At 40.4% G+C, this 20,341-nt stretch overlaps 1 protein-coding gene across 49 annotated transcripts in view; it reads right to left on the bottom strand.

Moving 5' to 3' along the window:
• SORBS1 (sorbin and SH3 domain containing 1) overlaps positions 1-20,341 on the bottom strand; it is a 306,881-nt gene that overhangs the window by 199,057 nt on the left and 87,483 nt on the right. For 4 of the 49 annotated variants that reach the window (XM_078150962.1, XM_078150959.1, XM_078150961.1 and 1 more), the window contains one exon: positions 2,418-2,478. The exons of the other annotated variants lie outside the window; for them this stretch is intronic. The gene's annotated coding sequence lies outside the window, so the exon portion shown is untranslated. The remainder of the gene's footprint in view (positions 1-2,417; positions 2,479-20,341) is intronic. 49 annotated transcript variants of the gene reach the window in all.

The following is a 20,341-nucleotide window of genomic DNA, read 5'->3' as shown; positions in this document are numbered from 1 at the left end:
CAGCCATGGGAATTGGGGGGGAGGTTTCAAATAGAATGAGGCAGCATGGTGCTGTAGAATTGGTGCTTGGACTCAGTACAATGAACTTGAACACTGCCTCCGATGTTTACTATTGGACAAGTTATTTTATTTTTTCGTGGCCTCAACTTTCTCACCTGAAAAATGAGAAGGGTCAGCCTACATAATTGCTAAGATATCCTGAACTCTAAATCCCATAATCCTAAATTATGATAGGTGTTACACATAGCTCTCTGTTTCTTCTACTACGTGAAACAAAGACTCTTTAAAAATATCAAACTGTAGGACATTACTTCAGCTGGAAGCAGTCACAGCATCAGTCCATAAATGCAAGTATACATATCCAGCCACTGTGAACAACTTGTCAGTGAGCTACATCGCAGAAAAGGTGCTAAGAAGAGTTTTTGCTATCAACTTGGCCTGAATTCCCAGAATCATCTGCCAGCAGCAGAAAGGATTTAATTCTAACCTGTAATTTAGGGTGAGTTATAAGTAACTTAATTTCAAGTCTGCAGGTAAAGCCAAGACCAAATCATGTTATAGTTGAAAATATTTAAGGATTAATGAGAAAGGTATTAACTTGTACCTATGCATATTTTGTGGTTTTTCAGTTGTTTCAGTCATGTCCCCATTTGGGGTTTTCTTGGCAGATACTAGAGTGCTTTGCTATTCCCTTCTCCAGATCATTCTACAGACAAGAAAACAGAGGCAAACAGGGTTAAGTGACTTGCCCAGGGTCACACATCCAGTAAGTGTCTGAGGCGGGATTTGAACTCATCTTGCTGACTCCAGGCCCAGTGCTCTATGCACTGCGCCACCACCTGCCTTCCCTATGCATACAACTACTTAAAAAGCTCGCACTTACAAGTTGTCTATTTCATTGTTTATGATCAAGTCTAACCATTTAAGTAAAAATGTTTGTTTTTAAGGAGAAAAAACATACTTAGTTAACTATCTGATGACTTAAGCATTGGAGAAATTATGGCACCTACTGCCACCTGGTGCCAATATCACTAAACTGCAAGTCTGCAAACCCAATCCTATAAACATCACACCTTTTTATCAGTATGCCCCAGCCAAATGTGACTCTATACATTCTGCCCTTCGGTGCAGATTCCTTTGTTATTATTGTCCTAGACTTGTAATCTCATTGGCATACGCCACTCTCAACACAGAAACATCCTCAAATGATACAGACCAGTAACACAGAGTCTTAAAGAACAGTCTGAGGCATTGAGATTAAGTGACTCATCTGAAATCAATCTCTAGTATTCATGGACTTGAACCCCAGTCTTACAGGACTATTTGTGCCCGACCTGCGGCAGAACCTTCAGAGCCTGCATTGGTCTGATAAGCCAGAGCTGGACACACTGTACCTTGACCCTTCAACACAGTGACATCATTTTGGTCCTCTTTGAGAATGAAGAACAACAAGAAAAGCAAGGTTGCCCTCTACCCACTACATCATCCTGCCTCTCAAGGATTCCATTAGTATTATACAAGACTGACAAAGTGTTTTGGATCTTCATTCTAGAAGTAACTGGTTTTCTTCATATTCCATGTCACATACTGGAATCAATCAGGAAAGAACAATTCTCTAACTACATGCAGCATCTATTACAGCTAGTAGTTTGGGAGTGGTTACTGAATCACGTAGAACCACCCCCAGCTCCAAAAAAAAATACGTCTAGAAATACTACTGGGCAAACTGAAAGGAAAAAAGAAAGAGAGAAAGAGAAAGAGAGAGAGAGAAAGAGAGAGAGAGAGAGAGAGAGAGAGAGAGAGAGAGAGAGAGAGAGAGAGAGAGAGGAAGAAAGAAAGAAAGAAAGAAAGAAAGAAAGAAAGAAAGAAAGAAAGAAAGAAAGAAAGAAAGAAAGAAAGAAAGAAGAGGAAGAAAGAGAGAGAAGAAGAGAGAAAGAGAAAGGAAAAGAAAGAAAGAAAGAAAAGAAAGAAAGAAAGAAGAAAGAAAGAAAGAAAGAAGAAAGAAAGAAAGAAAGAAAGAAAGAGAGAAAGGAAGAAAGAAGAGAGAGAAGAAAGAGAGAGAAAGGAAAAAGGAAGAAAGAAAGAAAGAAAGAAAGAAAGAAAGAAGAAGAAAGAAAAAAGAAAGAAAGAAAGAAAGAAAGAAAAGAAAGAAAAGAAAGAGAGAGAAGAAAAAAGAGAGAAAAGAGAAAGAGAGAGAGAAAGAGAGAGAGAGAAAGAGAGAGAAGAGAGAGAAGAAAGAGAGAAGAAGAAAGAAAGAAAGAAAGAAAGAAAGAAAGAAAGAAAGAAAGAAAAAAAGAAAGAAAGAAAGAAAGAAAGAAAGAAAGAAAGAAAACAAAGAAACAAAGAAAGAAAACCACAGATACAAAAGTCGGGTAGGTAGATGATCATATAGAATCTATCAGTGACAGCCAGCATACCTTGGGGAAAGTATCTGCAACAGAAGACTCTGGAGGCTATAGGAGGATGGGTTTCAGTTCCCTATAAGAGAACAAAAAAAGGGGGAAAAAATTACAAAAAAAACTCACAACTATCTAGGCTTGGGGGCTGTCAAATGCTTCATGCACATTAATCTCATTCTACTCTCACAACCAGCCTGTAAGTTAGGGAGCCATACTACCTACAGTAAGAAACCTCCCACTGTCGTAAGTTAGACTGTGAGAGGAAACATAATATAGTTTAAAATTTTAAAAATGTGATAGAATTGGAGTCAGCAGGCCTGGGTTCAAATTCCAGCTCTTGCACTTACTATGTGATCCTAGATAAGTCATTTAACAGTATCTGAATCTCAGTTTCCTCATCTGTGAAATGGGAATAATTACACTTTTCATTATCCAAGTTCATAGAATTGTTGTAAGAGAAGTATGTTATAAACCTTAAAGGACTATGGACATTGCCAATGTATTGAAGATGAAGAATGTTATCCACCTCTGGACAAGAAAGAGGACAGATTCAATATGCAGAATAAGATAAACATTTTTTGAACACAGCTGATGTAGAAATTTGTTTAGCTTGACTATGAATACTTGTTACAAAGGTTTTCTTTTTCTTTCTTTTTTTTTTCCCAGTGCAAGGGGGCAGTGGAAGAGAAAATAAATGTTTGTTAAATAAAAAAAGAAAATTTAAATTTTAAAATGGTACTGTGAGAATGTGATGACCTAGCAAACAGAACAAAGAAGGAGAAAACGAACATATATACAAAATATACATATATACAAAAACACAGTGTCCCCCCAAAGTCTTAGAGTAGTTTAGAGCTGAAATCTGCACCAAGACTTTTGGAACCAGTGTATTTATAGCAGCTCTTTTTGTAGAGGCAAAAAAAACTAAAACTGGACACTAAGGAGATGCCTATCAGTTAGGAAATGGCTTACAAAGTATGGTATATGAACACAATGAAATACTGCTATGCTGTAAGAAATGATTAAAGGGACAGTTAAGGAATAACCTGAGAAGACTTGTATGAACTGATGCAGAGTGAAGTGAGCAGAACCAGGAGAACAATTTATTCAATAACCACAATATTGATAAGAGAAGTGACAGACTCAGGGAGCAGAATGATGCAAATGATTTGAACATAGATAATTTGTAAGTTTGGGCCCAAGTGTGGGGAACCTGCGGCCTCAAAGCCACATGTGGCCGTGGCAGCACTTGAGGACCTAGAGTACCACATGTGGCCTTGAGGCCGCAAGTCCCCTGCCCCTGGCACAGACAATTTGTTGTGCTTGAATGAGCATATTCGTTACAAGAATATCGTTTTTCTTTTCTTCTTTTTCTGATTTAAGTGGGGGAGGCAGAAGGGAAAGAAATAGATTTGTTCATTAAAATTTTTTTGAAAAGAAATGTGAGCTATTACGAAGCCAATTTTACAAATGAGCAAATTCAAGGTGACAGGGTGAGTGACCTATCCAAAGACATTCAGCTAGTGAGTAGTGGAGTCAAAATTGGAACCTAGATCTCTGAGCTCCAAGACTAGTGTCTGTCTGCTACATCACAAAGCCAAGCTATAGCATGAGTATAATGAAAATAATTTCTATTGCCCCCTAAGTCTCAATGCAGCTTAAACCTGAGACCGTGGGGATACCCTATGTTGTTAACACTTTACAATTTACAAATGCTTTGCCTATACTATAATCTCATTTGAGCCTTATGGCAACCCTGTGATACAGATACCACTATTATGATGATGATGCCCATTTTTACAGATGAGGAAACTGAGGCTATTATTATGATGTCCATTTTTACGGATGAGGAAATAGATTTGCTCATCACTCGGCTAATTAGTACCAGATGCAAGATTTAACCTTGGGTCTTTCTGATCCCAGGTCCAGAGCTCTACTCACTCTGACACTCTGCCTTCCATTGAATAAAGGCAAGAGGTGACATAGCTCAGCCTAACCATGCCAAGCCTGAAATAGAAGTTAGTATGTCATTACAGCGCCATCAAAGGAACACATTCCGTCGTGTCCTGCAAAACATGACAGGAATCTTGCCTTGACAAATTTAAACAGGGGAATTTTTTTTTAAACTTACTATTATTAGTTCCCATTTGCCTATGAATCAGCCTTCACGGTGCAGGAGCATCTAAGCCTCATCAGATGAAACCCAAGGCGACATCTCTGTTTATTATTTTGAAAAGAAAGCCCTGGTGCCAAGTTTCCTGCAACACCCAACTCAAACTATGAAATCTGGAGGACAGAACGTCCTGTTGCCAGGATTTGAAGACAGGAATATATTCTGATCTAATAGATCAGCCCTACTTTCTTTTGGCAACAGGAAGGAATTGAATTCCAAAGAGCAAATGGGGCTAAATACCAACACACCTTTTGAGGTTCATGCAACATGATTTGTATTTAACCCCTTCCATCTTCACCACCTTTAAAAATGACTGAGAATAAAGACATTTTATCTAAGGACACATTAATAAGCACCACTTGATTGGCACATGCAAGTGTTAGCAAGATATTGCCACATTCCCTTCAATGCTGCTCCAGAAATGAAATTACCCAAGTGGGAATAAAAGCTTCGATATTTCAGTGGATCTGAGAGCTCACTGGCGTGTGCACATGCTCCAACAGTATCAGGCCTCTTATCCTCTCTGACTTGTCTCCATGATCTTCTCATAAATCCTTCATAGACTATCTACCTAACACTCTGGAGGATTTCTGGATGTTTCAATAATCACTACAGTATTTCAGCTGTCCATTTGTTGTCCATCCTTCTCATTACCTACTTGATTGTTCTACTTTCTTTTCAGTTATAGCAGACTCTTCCTGGATAAAGTCTTTTATGGCACATCATTGGTAATATTCTGTAATATTCTGCAGCCTACATAATGCCTACACAAAGTAAAGTGATCTTTGAGTCACCAGCAATTTTGAGTCTCTGGAGATCATGGTATTCTTTGATATAGCATCACCAAGAAAGTATTGGAATTTTTTTTTTAATGGGCCTTAGTCTGGGATTCCCCAGTACCATTTGGTACAACCTTTGACCTCAGATGACTCCAAAATCTTGCATTTTTCCCTGAGAACAGCAATGAAAAACCACAGAATGTTAGAACTGGAAAGGACCATAGAGTGACACATTTGGAGTTAGAGGACTAGGTTCAAATTCCATTTTCCCATCAAATAATGATCTTAGGCAAATCACTTCCCCTCTCTGGATCTCAGTCTCCTCATACGTAAAATGACAGTGTTAGACTACATGATCTCAAAAATCCCTTCCAGATTTAAATCTATAATCCTGTGATCATTATCGTCATTGGAAAACGAGTTCTACTGAGGCAAAGTGACTTGCCTAAAATCCTACAGCAAATAATCCATAGAGCTGGAACCAGGACCCAGGTTTGCCAGTTCCCTCCCTGGGTGCTCATTCTACCACACCACACTGCTATGAGACATCATGGTACCCTTCCAGGGAAGGTAACAATTGGAACCAAAATGGAATACAAGCTCATTCAGACTCCTCTGATTAGATTTACACGTAACAGTGTGTTAATAATTAAAAGAGAGCTAAGCTAAGGGCTAGTAGTAGGAAGAATACTGGAGTTGGTGTCAGGAACCTGGGATTCAAATCCACAAATGGTATCAAATTGAATTAGCATCCGACCCTCAGCAAATCATTTAATTCCTATGAGCCTCAGTTTTCCCTGTTTGTAAAAGACACTCATTACTACCTGCCCTGCCTTAGATCACAGGGAATTTGCGAAGATCAAGAGAGACAGTGAATGTGAAAGTACTTTGTAAACTGTACATTGGGTTAAAAATGTAAGGAATCCGGTAAAGTCACTTCTCTGTCCATATTCACACAGTTATAAATGCTCTCTCCTCCTCCTCTATCACCACTGTTACCCAGAAATTAATAATAATAATTAATAATAATAATAATGTAGATGATAATAACAGCAACTAGCATTTAAATAGTGCTTTAAGGTTTGCAAAGAACTTTAAAAATATTCTCATTTCACCCTCATAACAACCCTGGGAGGTAGGTGCTATTATTATCACCATTTTACAGATGAGGAAACTGAGGCAGGCTAAGGTTAAATAACTCATGCAGGGTCACACAGCTAATAAGTGTCTTAGGCTGGATTTGAACTCAGGTCTTCCTAACTCGAAGTCCAGCACTCTTTCCACCGTGCCACCTAACTTTACTTTAAAAATTTTTTTAGGGGCAGCTAAGTGGCACAGTGGATAGAGCACTGGCCCTGGAGTCAGGAGGACCCGAGTTCAAATCCGGCCTCAGACACTTGATACTTACTAGCTGGGCGACCCTGGCCCAGTCACTTAACCCCATTGCCTAGCAAAAACAAAACAAACAAAAGCTAATTTTTTTTTTAATTTGTCTCTAACTTCCACTTACCTATCCGTACATATATTATGCCCCACTGGTAGAATACAAAAACCCTGGAGGCACAGATTATTTTGTCTCTGTCTTTGTGTCCCCATCACCTTGCATAATGCCTGACACTCAGCACATGTTATACCATACAATGGTGACTGAATGAATGAAGCAATGGAGGAGCCATCTCTATTGCCATCTGCACATACTCTTCTTGTGTCTCCTTCCCCTTTTGCACTACAGCACATGTACTGAAATCCTGGTTTGACCTGCAAGCCCTGGAGGAAGGAAGGTCTTTTCTCCGCTCTAGCTCCACCCTATCCCATGACCCCAGAGAGCCAAACCCAGATCCCTCACACACAGCAGGTGCTCCAGGATAACTGACGATGATGAGAGAACAGAGGTCTTTCAAGGGCTGGGCTGGAGCTCTTATGGGAAACTCAGACTGTGCAACCTGGAAGAAAGAAGCCCTGAGGGCAAAAGTTTCCTGATGATTTTCGAGTAAAACAACGGGGCATAATTGCGGGAAAAGGCATGCTCACTCAGTGAAACATCTGAGTTGATAGTCTTAAAGAAATGCAATTTGAGTCCTTCCTAAGTAGACTCAGCAACTCTGTCAGCTTCCAAACAAGCCTCAGTAAATGCCCGATCTGCTATTAATGAAGACTTCAGAAGAATTTTTAATTAGCACATTCATTGTTTGTATGCAAATTACTGTTGCTGAAGTAGTTATGAAAGTGCGTGAAGACAGCTTTTCTGAAGTAAACAGCCCCCTGCAATCTTATTTATACTTTATTTGCTGAGTCAATCTTTTTTTCCAAAATGGTGAGGACCTGAAATTGCTCATGAGAAAGGAAAATGTTCTAGCCAGTGAGATCATGAGACCCAGTTTCTAGTCCCAAGTCTATCATGCAGTACCAAGTCCCCATCCTTCTTGGGAACCTCAGTTTCCCCATCAGTAAAATGAGAAGATTGAATTAAAAGACTTAATCAACAGTCTCTTCCAACTCTAACATCTCTGATTCTATGTGTGAATGTCTAATTCGTGAACTGGAGCCTGAATTAATTAGTTTTTGCTGTAGGCTGATGTTTTCTATAGAGAAACCCATAAACCAGATTCCAACATTAAGATGACTTAATTTTATCTCAACACAGCCAGGAGAACCCATTTCTGGAGTTCACAGGGTGGTCCCAGCCAGAGAAATAGAGAAGTTATCAGTCTTGTCCTGGGTTATAAATCTAGGAGTTATCAGAAGAATTATAAGGAAGGTTCCCTCAGCACCCTTCCTTCAAATGACACATCCCAAATGTTTCCTTATCCCAGCTACTCAAGCCCCTCTACTCTCTCCCTAAACTCAACTTCTGTCCAGGTCCTTTATCCTGTTTTATCAGTGGGATGGGATTCATTAGGTGATCTTGACCCCAAGGTCCTGTTTTCCAGGAACCTGGAAAATCCCAGCCTCCACCCTCCAATCAAGTTCATTCATAAAATCAGTGTGGGAATGTGATGCGACCTTTGATAAACCTGGCCCTATTCCCCTAACTGCCAGTGCCACTATGAGCTGTTCCTAATGATTTTCAAGTAAAACAATGGAGAAAAATTGCAGGAAAAGGCATTCTAAATTAATGAAACATCTGAGTTGATGGGTTGTGTGAACAATTCACTGTCTATCATTTAAAATGAGTGTTTCTAGATTCATCACCTTTCATTCTTCTAGGGACTACTGCCTTCACGTTTTCTGATACAGAATTCCAGTCCATGAATTAGCCACTCACACATTACATAGCTTCCTCAAAACTCTAGATCAGAAAAGCACACAGCTCCCAAACTTTACTGCCTAGCAGCCCATGCTGATCCAGGGCATGTCACAGAACCATCAAATCACAGACTTTCATTGATGAAAGAAAATAACGTCGGGGTTATTTAGTCTAATGCTGTCTAACGCTACATGGAAGAACCGAAACCAAGAGAACTCAAATGACTGACTCTAAGCCACATATAGGGAGTAAGCAGGTGGCAGTCAGGACTGGAACCCAGAGCACAGAATTTGAGAGTTGGAAGAGATATTAGAGTCCCTCTAATCCAACCCACGAAGGAATTCTCACTAGAACATGCTGGACAAGCGTTTGTTTATCTGGCCTCCGCCCCAAAGAGCCACCATTACGTCTCAAGACAGCCCCTCCCTTTCAGGGAAAGCTCAGATTGTTAGGATGGTTTTTCCTAACATAGTCCAAATTAGCCTTTTTATGAATGACTTCCACTTGTTGCTCCTGATTTGCTCTTTTGGGCCAAAAAGAACAAACCAAATCCCCCTCCCCAGGACAGCCCTGAAACTACTTGAAGACAGCCACCATGTCTCCCCTGACCTTTTCTCTAAGCTAAATTTGCCCATTACATTGTGAGCTCCTTGAGGGCAGGGATTGCCTTTTGCTTGGGCCCAACTTTCACCCCTGTGGTTGCCTTCCTTTGGATACTCTCCATCAGTGGTGTCAAATTCAAACAGAAATCAGGGCCCACTAAACCCTGAACAAGGATCCCTGGGGCCATATTTGACTCAGAAGACCACATATTAACATTATCTATGTTCTATTGTATTTGTTTGCAGCAGGCACAAAGGAGTCCTGCAGGCAGGTGGCCTTGTGTTTGAAACCTTTGCTCTCCACTTTATCAATATCTTTAAAATGGGGTGCCCAGAACTGAAACCAATACTCTGCATGAAGATGCTCAATGGCAGAGTACTATGGGATTATCAACTCTCTGTTACTGTAAGCATTGCCTCTCTTAACGCAGCCCAAGATGTTTTGGCTGTCAAATCATACTGTTGGCTCGAGTTAAGATGACAGTCCACTAAAACCCAAAGGTCTTTTTCCGAACTGCTGTCTAACCAAGCTTCCCCAATCTTGTATTTATGAAGTCGATTTTTTTTTGTACCCAGGCACAAGACTTTACATTTATCCCTACTGAATTCATCTTATTAGATATGCCAGCTTGTCAAAATCCCAAAAGGGATCCTGACTGTCATTCATTCCATTAGCCATACCACCCCTCTCAGTTTTGGGTCTCCTGCAAATCTGATGAGCAGAGCAAACCAACTATGCCTTCATCCAAGACACTGATAGAAATGTTAAAAGCATGGGGTCAAGCACAGATTCCCTGGGCTACTCCACTGACACTGAACCATTACATTATCAACCACTCTTTCAGTCTGACCACTCAACCAGTTGTGAATCCATACGACTGTATTAGCACCTAAGTCATTTACTTCATCTTCCCCACAAAATACTTTACCAAAAGCAATGAAGTAAGCTCTATCTACCTCATTCCCCTTATCTACCTGGTCCTCCAACTCCAAATCTGGTTCTCTTCCAAGTATGCCAATGTTACCAGGAACACATCATTTAACCCTTCAATGCCTCAGGCAACTCTTCAAGACTGTAAATCCCAGTCAGGGGCTGATCTGCATGGATGGAGGTTTCTTGGAGTTCACTACACCAATAAAATCATAGGGATGGGCTATATTAAAAAAAAAAATTCTTACCCTAGTATAAGTCCAGCTGTCATCAAAGCAGATACCTACACAATCCAGCTGGCTCAGGCCAGGGTTTGTTTGGTTTTTTTTTCCCCCTACTATCAGGCAGTAGGAAGACCAATAGGTCCCCAACTCAGGGATTCAATTCAATATTTACTAAGTACCTACTAGGTGCAGAGCACTGTGCTAGGTGCTAGAGATACAAAGGAAAAAGCAAAGACTGGAAAAGTAGGAAGGGGCCAGGGTATGAAGGACTTTAAAAACCAGAGGATTTTATAGTTAATCATAGAGATGACAGGGAAGCCACTAGAGTTAACTTAATACAGGGCAACATAGTCAGACCTGCACCTTAGGAAGGTCACTTCAATAGCTTAGTGGAGGATGGGCTAAAGTAGAGAGAGACTTAGGAAAGGAGAAGGAAAGGGAAATAAACACCTACTATGTGCAGGTACTGTGCTAAGCACTTTAATAGGTATTATTTCCTTTGATTCACATAACAACCCTGAAAGGTAGGTGCTATTATTATTTTCATTCTACAATTGAGGAAACTGAAGCAGAAAGAGGTTGTTTGTTTTTTTGTTTTTAGGCAATTGGGGTTAAGTGACTTGCCCAGGGTCACACAGCTAGTAAGCATGAAATGTTTAGTCTGAGGCTAGATTTGAACTCAGGTCCTCCTAACTTCAGGGCCTGTGCTCTATCCACTACACCACCTAGCTGTCCCTAAAGCAGAGAGAGATCGAAATCACTTGGCCAGAGTCACATAGTAATTAAGTGTCTAAGGCCAGATTTGGACTCAGATCTCCCTGACTCCAGGCCCATCCTTCAATCTACTGTATCACCTAGCTGCCTCCAGGCTAGGGAGACCAACCAGAAGCTGCAATAGTCCAAGCACAAGGTGATGAAGCACTATACAAGAGTGGTGACAGTATCAGAGGAGAGAAAAAAAGCATATATAAGAGACATCATGAAGGTATAATTGATAAGACTTGCAAGTGATTGGACATATGGGGGTGAGTAAGATTGAGGAATTGATGTTGTAAGCCTGGATGATTAGGAGGAGGATGGTGCCCTCCACAGCAATAGAAAGATAAAAAGAGGGAAGGTTTTGGGGGATGGAGGAGGAAAATTAGTTCAGTTTTAGATATGTTGTGTTAGACATCCAGTTTCAGAACCCAATAACGTTTCACTCAATAATAACCTGCCTCAGGGGCAGCTAGGTGGCGCAATAGATAAGAGCACCAGCCCTGAAGTCAGGAGGACCTGAGTTCAAATGTGGTCTCAGACACATAACACTCACTAGCTGCGTGACTCTGGGCAAGTCACTTAACCCCAACTGCCTAGCCAAAAAAAAAGAAAAAAGAAAGAAAAAAAATTATAATAACCTGCCTCACCTAAGCAGTGAAGAACATCCAAATCAGGACATGGGCAGGAAATGGGAATCTGTCCCCCTGAATGGCCACCCACAGTCCAATAGCAGCATCTCATACCCAAAGGCTTGTACGTGCTCTGCTATTTCTTTCTACTGCTTCACTATTCTGCCCTCAGAGTAGTGGTGGGTAGTGGCTGTAGTTCTTCCAGTGACGTGAGAAGACCTATGGAGGTGACATGCTGTAAGGAATACCAGTGTCCACACCATGGAATCTCATGCTGAAACTGTTAAGGCCCCGGGAGCTGCTGCTACAAATCAGACTTGATCACCTCTCTACCCTTCTCAAATACTGGTAGTGTCTCCTCCTGTCTAATAGATAAAATAGAGATACCTTATGCTTTCTGGCATTCATGGCTCTTCACAGTCTGGCTCCAATTTACTTTTCCAGCCATATTTTACACCATTCCCCCTCAGGCATTCCAGCCTCGCTGGACTACATGCTGTTCGCCACTTTCAACCTGTCAACTCCTGTATCAGAGCATTTGTTTACAAAGTACCTCTCATTTGTAAAAATGAGGGGCTTAGAATAGAGATCTCTTAGGTTCCTTCCAGCTGTAACAATCCATGATTCAAACTTGCTATGATTCTCCTTCCCTTTCCTGAAAAAAAAAATTCCTAAGAACACATACACAGCTCTCAGGCTTACAAAACTCTTCCCACACAACAACCTGGGAGTTAGGTCAAGCAAGTGCCATTCTCCCAGTATGATGTGGTGGACAGAGCTTAGGCCTTGGACTCAGGAGAGCCCTGACCTTCAATCCTGGTTCTGACTAATTTTTACCACCATGGACAAATCATTTCACTTCCCTGTTGTTTAGGTATCTTAAAAAAATGGGGATTAGACTTCTATAGAATCTACCTCCCTTAACTGAGGATGAAATGCGATTAAAGAACTAGAAACATCAGCTACTGTCATTGTGTTTCTCATTTTAACAATGAGGGAAACTGAGGAGCAGAGAAGCTAAGGGTCACGACATGAATCTGTGCCAGAATCTGGTTCCAAGCTTAGGTCCTGAGTCCAAATTCCCCTGGTCATCCCACTACACCAAGCTGCCTCTCAAAGAGGTTTTAATCTCACCATAGTCATGTCATGATTCTAGATTCTCCTTTTTCTTTCCATTTTTCTGATCAGATCACAGCCTTTTGTTTTTAAGGCTTCTCTCATTAATATCTGCTAATCTCTTTTTTAGCAGGCTGGGTGTGTCAAGGGGCTGGGATGTCTTTAGATAGCAGCAAGGATGGGAGAAAGGGAGGAGGCTTGAGGAGAACTTCAGCTATTCAAAATTTCTAATCTCAGATTAGCTAATCCAGAGACCTTTCCATATTTACTTAGTAACAGTTACTGATACTCATCCCACAAGAGATAAACTGGGACAAACCAGGAAAAGGAAAAGGAAACAGTGAGGTAAGGGTGGTTGCATACTTGGAACCAAGCAGGGGAAAGATGCTTAGTAGGCCAGGATATGTTCTTCCTCCCAAGACAGGAATGAGATAACATATCACTGTAACTTTAAGCTATAATTGGTTGCTAAGAAGAGGACTAATAGGTCCCATCTTTCCTTTCTACTCATTTTCACATAGTTAATAGTAGATTAATTGTCAGCATGTCCCATTCCATACTACAATCAGAGTGTAGGAAGGGGCACCCCTACCTTTAAATCCCTGTTCTCCTCACAAAGGGGGGAAATTAAATCAATCATTCATTGCCTCAGCAGAAGTGTTTATTAAACAGTGTGACAGGGTACAAGAACAATAAAAGATAGGGTGCCTGTCCCCTTGAGCGACTCAAAATCCAATGTCACACACAGGGAAATGACCTAAAAGGAAGGTAATATATTCTTCACAAGTCCAAAATGATTTAGAGTTAACTGAGTCTATAAAAGGAGAGGAAATGCTGTACAGAATGGGAGTTAATGTAAGCAGTCAGAAAGCGGTAAAGATTTGACTCTACGTACGCAGTTTCAGAGCTACTCATTGAGAGAACTCCTCTTCCTCATTTCCATCACTGATGATGATGGTTAGTCAACTAGCATTTACGGTGCATCTACTCTGTTCTAGACACTGTGCCAGATGATGGGAATCCAAAGAACCAAACCCTACCCTCAAGGAGCTCCCAGTCTAATGGTGGAGACAATGTGCAAACAGATATGTATGGAGGAAATATAGACAGGATCAATTGGAGATGGTCTCAAAGAAGGCATTAAGATTAAAGAGGACTGGGAAAGGCATCTTGCAGAAGGTGGGATGTTACATGAGACCTGAAGAAAGCCAAGAGGGAGAGATGAGGAGGGAGCGAGTTCCAGGTATGTGGGACAGCATGGGAAAATGCTCAGTTGGGAAATGGAGTATCCTGTGTGACTCAGAGCAAAGACGTCAGTGTTACTGGATCTGAGTATGCAGAGGTGTAAGAAGCCTAGTGAGGCAGGAAGGAGCCAGGTTACAAAGAGTTTCAAAAGTCAAACAGAGGGTTTTAAATTTGATCTTGGAAGCTACAGGGAGCCACTGGAGTTTATTGAATGGAGGGTGTGTGTATGTGATAGGGTCAGACTTGCATTTTAGGAAGATCAATATGATGGCCAAGTGAAGGATGGATTGGGGTGGAGAATAGATTTGAGGCCAGGAAACCAAAACAACAGACTAGTATTGCACGAGACCAGGCCTGAGGTAATGCGGTCCTACACCAGGGTGGTTGCAGTGTCAGAAGAGAGACAGGGATATGTATGAGAGCTGTTACACAGGTGCAAACAACAGAGTGAGTAGTCAAGGATGACAGCCTGGGCGTCTGGAGAAACTGTGGCAAAGTTCCCTCCAAAATAACAGGAAAATTAAAAAGAGGAGAAAGTTTTGGGGGAAAGATAACAAATTTGGTGTTGAATATGTTGAGTTTAAGATGTTTGCGGGACATCCAGTTAGAGATGTCCAAAGGGCAGTTGGAGACACAAGACTTGGGGTCACCAGAGAGGTTAGGACTGGCAAGCAGACCTGGGAATCATCTACATAAAGGTGATCATCAAAACCACAGGAGTTGATATGGTCACCAGTGAAATGGTATAGAGGGAGAAGTGAAGGGGGCCCAAAATAGAGCCTTAGGGAAGCAGGTGTGACTGGATAAAGATCTAGAGAAGGAGACAGAGGAGAGGTCAAACAGGTAAGAAGAGACAGGTAAAGAAGGAGAGGGCAGTGTCGCAAAAATCCAGAGAAAAGAGATTATCCCCAAGAAGAGGATGATCAGGCGACTGTCAAAATCTGTGGAAAGGTCAAGAAGGATGAGGATCAAGAAAAGGCCATTAGATTTGGCAATGAGAGATCATTAGTAACTGAGGAAAGAGCTGTTTCTGTTGAATGAGGTCAGAAGTCAGACTACAAAGAAGTGTGTTATCTCTAGAAATGTAAATGTTACCAGAGACCTTAAAAGAAGCATCTTGGAGGTTTAAATGATATCTTCCAGACTAAATCAACACTGCCCTCTGCCCCCGTGGGTTCAAGTTATCTTTATTTTGGTTAAAATGTTATTGTTGCCTTTTTTTTTTATCAAAGATATAATACTTACATGGCTTACTTTGCAGGTTCATGTAAGGAAAACACTCTGCAAACCTTAAAATGCTTTAGACATGAGTAATTATTGTCATGGGCAATTATGATCTAGGTCAGATAAAGAGAAGAAGGTGGCAAGTTTTTTTTCTTGAAGGAATAGCTAGCGAAATATAGCTATCCCCTACTCTCTTGCTCTCAAGAACCAATCTGTAACCTGTCCAACAGAAGACAGAAACCAAGTCAAGTCCCAATATATCCCATCTCACCCCTTCCACTAAATTATCCCTGTAACAAAGAAAATAAGGAAAACCAACTGACCACAGGACCATATCTGACAGAGTAGATAACAACCTACTCCCCTATTCTCCCATTTGTTTCCCAAGAATTGGGGAATGTGTTTCATCTTTCAACTTCCAGGAACATAATTAGTAATTGCAATGAACATGAATTCCACTGCTTTTTAGTGTTGTTTACATTATATTCTTATGGTCATTGTATATACTGTTTTCCTAATTCTTGCATTTATTTTTACTGTTCCTAAATGAAATGGTAGAGGAACTTCTGGGAACCCTATAAGATTAGGCCCTTCATATTGGCCAGATGTAACATTAGAAAAGCAAAAAAAATTTTCTCAAAAGGCCCATGATATTATCACAAATACTCTAAATTAGAAATTAGAATTCCTATTCCATTATATCATTGACCCTTAACATATCTCAAATTTAAACTCTAAGTGTTTGTGTGTAATTAAAAACATTCATTTCAGAGCAATGTGATTAAAAAAAAATTTCATTGACTTTCTCTACTACTGTTTAGATTTAGAAGGCCATGGTAATAAAACTGAGAAGAAACCTATGAAAGATAAAGAATCATAGTATCATGGAATAAAAATAGAATAGGAAAGTGTAGCAAGATTTTAGGCTCATTTGTATAATACAATAATGGAAAAATTGCAAAAGAAATGAATAGGCATACAAGCATCTTATCATGAATGTGCTTTGCATGACTACACACGTATAACCTTTATCAAATTGCTTGTCTTCTCGGAGTGGAGAGGGGGGAAAGGAAGGGAGAGAATTTGGAACTCAAAGTTTTGAAAACAAATACTAAACATTATTTATACATATAACTGGGGGGAAATAAAATACTAAATAAATACCAAAAAAAAAGAGTTAAGAGTCTTAATTTTAAATCTCTAGAAATTCTAAAACAATAGAAAAACCCCAAAATTCTCAAGGACATTTAAATGAACCCCTTCTTAAAATGTCTTTTGCAGATTTAAAGTCCATCAATACGTGAAAAGTGTTGCATGTAATTTATTCATAAGTAAATTATTCCACTTTCCTGGGCACTGCCTCTAATCTAAATGGTTTGATCATCTGAGCCTTTTAATATGGAATCACAATAATGACTGACATGTAATTCCTTAAGTTTTGCAAAGAGCTTTACATCCACTATCTCATTTGAACCTCACAACAGCCCAGTGAGGAAGATACCATAAAATAACAGTCTAAGTAGAAAGAATCCTTACTTTATAGTGGTTTTATCCAATGTGTTTTCTGTCTATCATTCACATGTCAAATTTTCTCAATTAGCTGAACATAAAGTACATTATACACCTTTACAATTGCTGCCTTCCTCTTGTGGTGGTCTTTGTAAAGCAACTCTATCAATTTGTGTTGGGAGGGATTTCCTTTTCTGGGAAACCAAATAAAACTAGCAATGCATTGGGCACTGTCTCTGGAGTTGGAGGACCTGGGTTCAAATCTCACTTCTGTCTGTATGACCTTAGAGAAGGAAAAGGAAGAGAATAAGAATTTATTAAGTGCCTACTGTGTGCCAGGCACTGTGCTAAGCACTTTACAAATATTATCTCCTTTAATTCTCACAACAATCCTAGGAGGTAAGTGCTGTTACTGTCCCCATTTTCCAATTGAGGAAACTGAGGCAGACAGATTACCAGTTGTCAGCTAGCTACTAAGTTTCTGGGGCTGGATTTGAACTCGGTCTTCCTGACACTAGGCCCAACGTTCAATTCACTGTGGCCCCAACTGCCAAGATGACTTACTTTGGGAAAGTCACTTACCCTTTCTGGGCCTCAGTTTCCCCAAGAAAACGGGGGGGGTGGTTAAACTAGATGAAAGTCAGTCAATAAACTTTTATAAATGCCTACTATGTGTCAGGCTCAGTTTTAAGTGCTAAGGATACAGAGAAAGGTAACAGACAGCCCTTGCTCTCAAGGAAGTCTCAAAAGTCCCTTCAGCTCCTTATCTATGAACCTTCTCTCACTTTTACTCTTTGCTACGAAGTTCTAGGAACACATATTGAATTTTAAAATGACCAGGTACTCAATCCCTATTAGGCACAATCCACAAGTCATCATTTTCAGTAAAACTAATACATATAAAAAAACAATAAAACCACACTACCTGATCTCATTCAGACTACAAAAGATAGAGAGGGAAATCCTCTACTTCCTGTCCCTGTTATCAACATGAATATCTACTATAAAATGGTTGTCAGGCAAGGACAGAGGCTGGCCCCACTATGCTGTCTGAGGCATATTGGATGAATCCTTCCCCCAGGAATTCGGAGGTGCGATGGCTTTATCTGGATCATGAACTTTGGTGGTCATTATGAAAGCGCAGAATGACATGAGCATTCCTTTGAGCCTACCTCGGCAGAAACGATATTTGATGAAAGCGTGACTACACTCTTTAGACAAGAGAAATTCTTGTGGCATGAGATAAACAAAGAATGACTCATCTCTCTGCTGATGAAGGGATTTCATGATGAGAGTATGGCTGCAAAGCAGGCATCTGATGATGCTGATGCCAAATTCATCAAATATATCTATTGAGATGTCTTCTTCCTGTGAATGTGCTGTAATTGCTGGAGAGGATGTCGAGATAGCCCCTTGTTTTGGAGACAGCCTATGGTGGAACCAGGAAATTAGGGCGGGTGGAGGGGAAGAAAAATGTATTTTTCCCTCCCTAAATTATAGCTGCTAGAAGGAATAAAATATCTTATTTTTATATGTAATCAGTGGCTGTGATACAACAGCTTGCTCGTTCAAAAAAGTCTTGGAGAAATGCCAAGACCTATTAGAGGTTATTGCTACACTGAATGATTTTGATTTGACATATGATTCAGTTGCTTTGGCAAGAGAACACTACCCCTTGGCCCTTAGCAGAGCCTCGGGAAAGGAAACCTCTATTTACACTCATCAATGCAACAGCTTCATAAGACCTGTCACAAGAGAAACTACACTGAGTTACCACTTACTGAAACTGTCCTGGCAGAATCCCTTCCAAGGGTCTCAACAAATTCATCATTCATGGGGCATCCAAAAAGCTCTACAAATTATGGCATTTTGTTTTGGAAGCCATCAATAACCAGTCTCACTCCCATTCTGACATTCAATCCAGTCCACTCACTCTGAAGGATTTCTCATAGTTTATTAACAGGTAGGGGCAGGATGCAGCTATAGAAAAAAAGGGTTTGAAATTTTCCACAGTGGCAGGCAAAGCCAGGGACAACGAACAGGGTCCTAACTCCTAGAACCTCAGAGTCAGAAGGGACTTGAGGCCATCTATTCCCAACCTGTACTTGCACAAGAATCCCCCTGTACAATATAACCTACATATTTATCTAATACTTGCCTGGAGATCTCCAGTAAGGCTCCCCCTCAGGGCCAATCCCACTTTTCAGTAGTTCTAATTGTTAGAAATTTTTTCCATCACCAAGCCCACATTTGCCTCTTGGCAGCCACTGCCCAACACTCCGAGTTCTGCCTTCTGGGGTCAAGCAGGACAAGCCTAATCCTTGCTCCCTGAGACAACCCTTCAATTATTTAAAGATAGTGACCCTGTCCCCCCTAAGTATTCTCCTCTTCAGGCTAAACATCTCCATGCCATTCTGCACAATCTCAATCGGCTCCTCAACAATATGGCTGACTTCTTCATCTTATCAATGTGTTTCCTAAAATATGACACCCAGAACTGAAAATAATGCCATGAGTTATTCAGCAGGCAGAACACAATGTTACTATCACCTCTTGCAGAGACTATTCCTCTCAATGCAACTTCTGGTTATACTGCCTTTTTTGGCCATCATGTTGCCCCGCTGACTCACGTTGCATTTACCATCCACTAAAACCCCATAAAGACCATTATCAACCACATCTTGCACTTGTGAAGGGGATTTTTTTAACCCAATTACAGGACTTTTTATTTATCTCTAGGGGCAGCTAGGTGGCGCAGTACATAAAGAGCTGGGCCTGGAGTCACAAAGACCTGAGTTCAAATGTGACCTCAGACACTTACTACCTTGTGACCCTGGGTAAGTCACTTAGCTTTGTTTCCTCATCTGTCAAATGAGCTGGAGAAGGAAATGGGAAACCACTTCAGTATCTTTACCAAGAAAACCCCAAACGGGGTCACGAAGAGTCACTCATGACTGAAAAATGACTGAAAACAACATTTATATCTGTCAAATTTCATATTATGAGATTTAGGGCAGCATTCTGGCTTGTTAGCATCTTTTTTTTACATCTTAAATCTGTTATACATATTAGCTATCTCTCTCTCAGCTTAATGTCACCTGTAAATTTGATAAGCATATTTCACAGGCTTTCACCCAAGTCCCTGATAAAAAAAACAAATTAAAAAAAAATAAAAACTGTAGAACAGCCTACAGCCAAGGTTAGATTTATAGAGCGCTCCACAAGACATTCCTCTCCAAGGTGGCAATGACCATTAATGAACATTTTTTGCATCTAGACATTCAAGCAACTCCAAATCTATGTAACCGTGCTATCATCTACCAATATCTCTACACCCTATCTTTGAGGAGAACATAAAAGTCTTTGTCAAATCCACTTATACTATGTATACAACATTCCCCTGAAACAGCAGCCTACCCAATTCATCAGTATGTCAAGGACCTGTGATTTCATGAGTAGAAATTCTCTCCACTAATGCTGATTGCAACTAATCTATAAATTACT

This window comes from Phascolarctos cinereus, unplaced genomic scaffold (assembly GCF_003287225.1).
Source record: "Phascolarctos cinereus isolate Bilbo 61053 unplaced genomic scaffold, phaCin_HiC Scaffold_3;HRSCAF=262, whole genome shotgun sequence".
Classification (NCBI taxonomy): Eukaryota; Metazoa; Chordata; class Mammalia; order Diprotodontia; family Phascolarctidae; genus Phascolarctos; species Phascolarctos cinereus.
This window is presented reverse-complemented; position numbering and strand designations above follow the sequence as displayed.